We start from the raw sequence: 6,584 nt of genomic DNA on the forward strand, positions 1-6,584 counted from the left end.
TCTCATGCATGTCACCTGGGCTAGTGATCTGTTTCACCATAGATAATATACATGCTGTTCTTTTGAAACATCCCACCCTCACCTTCTCCCACAGAGTTCAAAAGTCTGTTCTGTACTTCTGTGTCTCTTTTTCTTTTTTGCATATAGGGTTATCGTTATCATCTTTCTAAATTCCATATATATGTGTTAGTATGCTGTAATGTTCTTTATCTTTCTGGCTTACTTCACTCTGTATAATGGGCTCCAGTTTCATCCATCTCATTAGAATTGATTCAAATGAATTCTTTTTAACGGCTGAATAATATTCCATGGTGTATATGTACCACAGCTTCCGTATCCATTCATCTGCTGATGGGCATCTAGGCTGCTTCCACGTCCTGGCTATTATAAACAGTGCTGCGATGAACATTGGGGTGCATGTCTCTTTCAGATCTGGATTCCTCAGTGTGTATGCCCAGAAGTGGTATTGCTGGGTCATATGGTAGTTCTATTTCCAGTTTTTTAAGAAATCTCCACACTGTTCTCCATAATGGCTGTACTAGTTTGCATTCCCACCAACAGTGTAAGAGCGTTCCCTTTTCTCCACACCCTCTCCAGCATTTATTGCTTGTAGACTTTTGGATAGCAGCCATCCTGACTGGCGTGTAATGGTACCTCATTGTGGTTTTGATTTGCATTTCTCTAATAATGAGTGATGTTGAGCATCTTTTCATGTGTTTGTTAGCCATCTGTATGTCTTCTTTGGAGAAATGTCTGTTTAGTTCTTTGGCCCATTTTTTGATTGGGTCATTTATTTTTCTGGAATTGAGCTTCAGGAGTTGCTTGTATATTTTTGAGATTAATCCTTTGTCTGTTTCTTCATTTGCTATTATTTTCTTCCAATCTGAGGGCTGTCTTTTCACCTTACTTATAGTTTCCTTTGACATGTCTTTGAGTTCCCTGAAGAACCACCACAAGGAGCCTGCCTTTGTTTCACCTGTCTTGGAATGCCCTCAGGGTGAAGGATGTTCCTCAAAAATATTGGCAGCCAAAGGAACAAGCTGCTGCCACCTGGGATGAAAATCAACAGTTGAAGGAAGGAATAAACATGATAAAAGGAAGAAAAGGCTGTGGAGTGAGATTCTGGGGAATAAAGTCTTTGAAAAACTCCTGAGTATACCAGGGAATCTAGAAAGCCGAGCTCATGCCCAGAGCAGCATGAATGCTCAGAAAAGATTTAAAGACTATAAGCTTTCACCTTTTTTTTGGATACCTCAAGGCCTATGGGATCTTAGGTCCCCAACCAGGGATCAAAGCCATGCCCCCTGCCGTGGAAGCCCGGAGTCCTAACCACGTTAGCCCCAATCACTATAGGCTCTGCATAAGTAGGTAGGCTTCATTAACAGTATTGCCATTCCCATCATGTGATGCTTTGAATTTCAATTAGTTTATCAGCAGTTTGCTTTCAAGCTAATAATTCACGTTTTAAAATAAGCAACCATCTAAATGCCAGGTTTACTTCATTGTATTCAAGTGGGACATGAACATTATATTCAGAAAAGCAGAAAGGCTAGCAAACATATCACAGATCTCAGTCAATGTAATGGTGTCAATATATCTTGCAAACTAAATTAATCCAGATGCATCTAGATGATAAAGATATTTATGTTTAAAAACGGTGATTGTTCCAGACATCATAAACTTGTTGATGGTCAAGTTTGTGTTCCATATTACTAATATTTGTATTTCCCATAACAGCTGGGAAAGCATTTTGCATAAGAAATACATGAGGCCAGATTGATTTCCTTGATTAATATGAAAAACATTTGAATTGACATTGGGTGCTGTTGCCTAGCAAATACAGGCTCAACTCTATTATAGGGAAAGTTTTTGATGCATCTTATAAAATAGTAATGAAATATCTTACTTTTTAACATTATGACAAAGGAGCAGAGAAAATTTGAAATCACATTTAGAATGTAAAAAGCCTACAACAAATCTATACTTTCTAATAGGTGGGCAGTCTGTTCTTAACATGATATTCATCTCAGGCACAGGTTATCAGACCAGAAGCTAATCTCAGTATGGCCCCATTTTCTGCAATACTTTAATTCAGTTTTGAACTTTAATTCATGGAAACACTGACAAAAGAGTTATGTTATATATCTCAAAGTCAATCTTGCTTTTTGATTTGCTTAATTTCTCTTAAAATTTGCCAAAAAAACTTTATTCAGTAATTAACATAAATGATAAGAGCTCCTTTATTGATAACTCTAATACCATATCTGCAAAATTAATAAAAACTATCATAATCAACTATCCATTATTTAAATTTCCAACTGTTTCATAAAAATTGCCATAAATGGATTTATTGTTGTTTTAGAGTATGTTCCTTCAGGATGCAAATAAGGCCTGCATACTACAGATGGTTGTATCTTTTAAATCTCCTTTAATCAGTAGATTCCTTCTCCATTGTTTTGTGTGCGATTTATTTTCATTGAATAAACCGAGCTGTTTGTCCTTGGGAGTCCATCATTGGTTTATTGATTATAGCCCCCAGGATATAGTTTGACTGTTTCCTCTTTTCTCTATATTGCCTATAATTGGACATAAAGGCTCTATGAGAATCAGGAGTTTTTTGTTTTGCTTTTTTTTTTGTTGTTTTGATGCTTGGTTTTGCAGGGGGGAGTAGACGTATGACAGGACTTTATTTTAGTTGGCATTGTGTTGAGTCAAATTATTTTCAGTGCAGTCTTTTAAAAGTATCTTTCCCTGGAGGCCCAGTGGTCAGGATTCTGAGCTTTCACTGCGAAGGGCCTGGGTTCAGTCCCTGGTTGGAGAAATCCCACAAGCCATGCAACACAACAACAACAACAAAATCTTTTCCTTTCTCTCTTGGTTTATCCCATTGTTGATTCACCTACACCATCCATCTACAAGTGACTAATATTAACAACCCAGGGCATATCCCTCCATATTTTCTCCCTGTTCACTTAAATATCTTTATGCACATGCATATAGAGATTCCTGTCTGCCTTTAAAAAGGAGGTCATGGAAAGCCTTCCATGCCAAATGGCAGAGCCATAATTTGTTCTATTTCACGGCTTCAAAATAACATTCCATGTACATATCTACCACAATTTACTTAGCCACTCTTAGTGGCCACCACTTTGTTCCTGGATCTTGTAGCCACATCTTGTTCATAAGTTCATACTGGCTTTGTTTTTATAGAATGGATTCCCAGGAGTGGGACTGCTGGGTCAAAAAGTAATTCATATTTTTTACTTTAATAAATGTTTCCAGACAGCTTTCAAAAAAGGTTGTAGTGGTTCACATGTCCACCAGCAAGGGATGAACTCATCCTTCCTCTGACAATCTAAAACAGTCTCAAGGAATGAAAAATAGTCGCAGATGACGGTCACATGTTGGGAGCCAGCAAGGGGCATTCGAGGAGAAGCAGCAGCTCTATGAGCTTCCTTAATCCACAATTAACGAATGAATGATGAGTGATTCCTCAATAGGAAAAGCCCTACTCAGTCATCCTTGCACCTCATGAGCCTAACACAGGCTGGCACAGAACAAACATTCCAGAAGATCTTAAAACAGGGTTTGAGTCCAGTTTTCTGTAACTGCTGAAGGTTGTCTTTAACTCTTCTCCATTTCCAGGTTCCTAGTGAGTTCTTTCCTGCTGGATGGTACTTGCATATTACACAGTAGGATTTATGAAGCATCTGCTCTTAATTTCATTTGATTCTTTATCATCTCAGTTAAGGTTCTGGGAAAAGGAAGTTGTCTTGGATAGGAAGAAACCAGTAAACTTAGTAAAAGGATCATTCTTAAGCCAGGGAATAAAAACAATGTAATGCTCTACATGTGTTGGGCACACCAGAAGGAGTAACCACTTCCTACCCTCTGTGAGAGCCACATTTTTCTCACTAAACCTCCACGCTATTTCTCACAAGTCTCTCTGTTGCTGGGAATCCCCAGTTCTTCTGTTCCTTTCCCTCCATTCTCACCCGTCTTCTCTTGCTCTTGAAGGACAATACTTGCCAATATAATACTCCTCACCCCACCTTTCAAACAAAGATCTCTTGGTTCAGTTGAAATGATGTTTTCTGCAAATAAGAATCTTTTTTCAAAGAATCTACCAAATGTACCCGAGACTCAGTCCCTTATTATTATTATACCTAAGGATCTTACAGGGTAGGGAAACAAATGACTACCCCAGCTTCATCTTACTGTTGGGACAGTCAGGAAATGCCAGATAAAAAACAGAGTTCCTGGTTTTGACCAAGCCTAGCTATGCTTTTATGAACAACATTTGCAATTAAGCTCCTCATGTGTCAGAAGCATTGTTGGTGTAGTAAGGGGAACCCCTACAGTGGAACTAGGAGAGCTGTTGACAAAGGGAGGAGGTAGAATTTCAAAGTGTACTTTTTTTTTTATAGGAAGCCATAAATTCAATTCATAGTTATTCAGAGAAACACACTCTGCTAGAGTGACCTTGGAGAGAGGACTATATTATTATTCAGGAAGGAGTTGGTCAACATGCAAACTCCATGAACAGCCTTGCCCCTCTGACAACTCTTACAAGAGTGACACCAGCCATACTCCAGGAATTTGTTCTGCTATAGCCCACAGCACTGGGATTAGTCTTTCTCTCCATTTGACTCCCATTTGAGGATTACCTGTAGCTTGGACCACCCCGGCATAGTGCAGGGACAATGAGCCTGATGGATATCACTTGAGACAGCCTCAGATCTGGATATTCTCCTTGTGTTTTGGTGTCTGGAAAAGAGTAGAGAAGGCATCCTTGGGCAGAAATCAGAGGGGAAAATGGGGGACATACACATTTAGAAGAAAAGGGAGAGTCATATGTTTAGTGTTTTTTCTATGGCAGTATCTAGCTTTGCCCCCATATAATTACATCCCAATTATCAACATTGACATTTACCCTTGAATGAAGTTCACAACGCAATCTTCTGCTTTAAAAGGGAATTGGAAAGAAAATAGGATGGCAATTTGATTCTGGATTTTTTATATCACCTTTGATGACCAGAAATCTAACATAAGGAGAGTTTTGAACAAAGAAACACCTTCATATCCTTATTAAGGAATGAGAATGAAAGAAAGTGAAATGAAAGAAAGCGCCCAAGTGAACTTGATGCAGATATGTTGCCAGTCCAGATAACGCACTGCTAATGAATGATTCCTCTAACTGAACACCTAAATAGGATCATTTGACAAAGGAAGCAAGTGTTCCAACCCTGGTGCTACAGAAGCTGAACTCCTAAATTGGATCCACTGGAATTGAGGAATCCAGACACATGGCCAGAATTCTGCTTCATAACACACAAATCAGTCAAAACATCCGATCGTTTTAAAAGTCTATTTGAGAGGTTTTTAAAATGGGGCTGCACTAAACAAGATGACTGAGTCATAGTAGAACCTACTATTGTTAGTGTTTTCTTGGTCCTTCTTGAGTCTCTACCTCATCCCCACCCAGGTGCCTGTGGCTGTCTCCACCTCTCAGTAACATTAACTTGCTCGCATCAAGAGTCAGATGTTAACTGGTTGTATCTTTCTTCACGTGGATGTAAGTCAATGTACTATCTCTCAAAAAAGTTTTCAATTTAAGGCCTACTCTGACTTATGGAATATCAAAGGGGAAGAACTATGTTTAGACATTTTGGACACCCTAAACCTTTCAGTTCAGTTCAGCCACTCAGTTGTGTCCAACTCTTTGCAACCCCATGGACTGCACCACACCAGGCTTCCTGGTTCATCACTAACTCCCAGAGCTTACACAAACTCATGTCTATTGTGTTGGTAATGCCATCCAACCATCTCATCCTCTGTCATCCCCTTCTCCTCCCGCTTTCAATCTCTCCCAGCATCAGGGTCTTTTCCAGTGAGTCAGTTCTTCGTATCAGGTGGCCAAAGTACTGGAGTTTCAGCTTCAGCTTCAGTCTTCCAATGAATATTCAGTACTGATTTCTTTTAAGATTGACTGGTTGGATCTCCCTGCAGTACAAGGGACTCTGAAGAGTCTTCTCCAACACCACAGTTCAAAAGCATCAATTCTTTGGTGCTCAGCTTTCTTTATGAGTCCAACTCTCACATCCATACATGACTACTGGAAAAACCATAGCTTTGACTAGACGGACCTTTGTTGGCAAAGTCATGTCTCTGCTTTTTAATATGCTATCTAGGTTGGTCATAGCTTCTTCCAAGGAGCAAGCGTCTTTTAATTTCATGGCTGCAGTCACCATCTGCAGTTATTTTGGAGCCCCCAAAAATAATCTCTCACTGTTTCCATTGTTTCCCCATCTATTTGCCATTAAGTGATGGCAAACCTTTACCTAAATAAATTTCAGTCTTTATGTTTTGTTCATTTGGAGAAAAAAAGGTCCCTGTGTAATTTGAAGAGTGATAGCAGTTATCTAGACTCTACCTAGACAGGTAAATTCATTCATCTACCCAGTCCAACCACAAGAAACTGCGCTTTTCAAAGAAGGAACACAGAAGCTTGGGAAAGCTGAGACATGTAGCAATAAATTAGTACATAAAGGGACTGAAACTAAACAATCAGAGGCATTTGTACC

Source organism: Muntiacus reevesi, chromosome 3 (assembly GCF_963930625.1).
Source record: "Muntiacus reevesi chromosome 3, mMunRee1.1, whole genome shotgun sequence".
Lineage (NCBI taxonomy): Eukaryota > Metazoa > Chordata > Mammalia > Artiodactyla > Cervidae > Muntiacus > Muntiacus reevesi.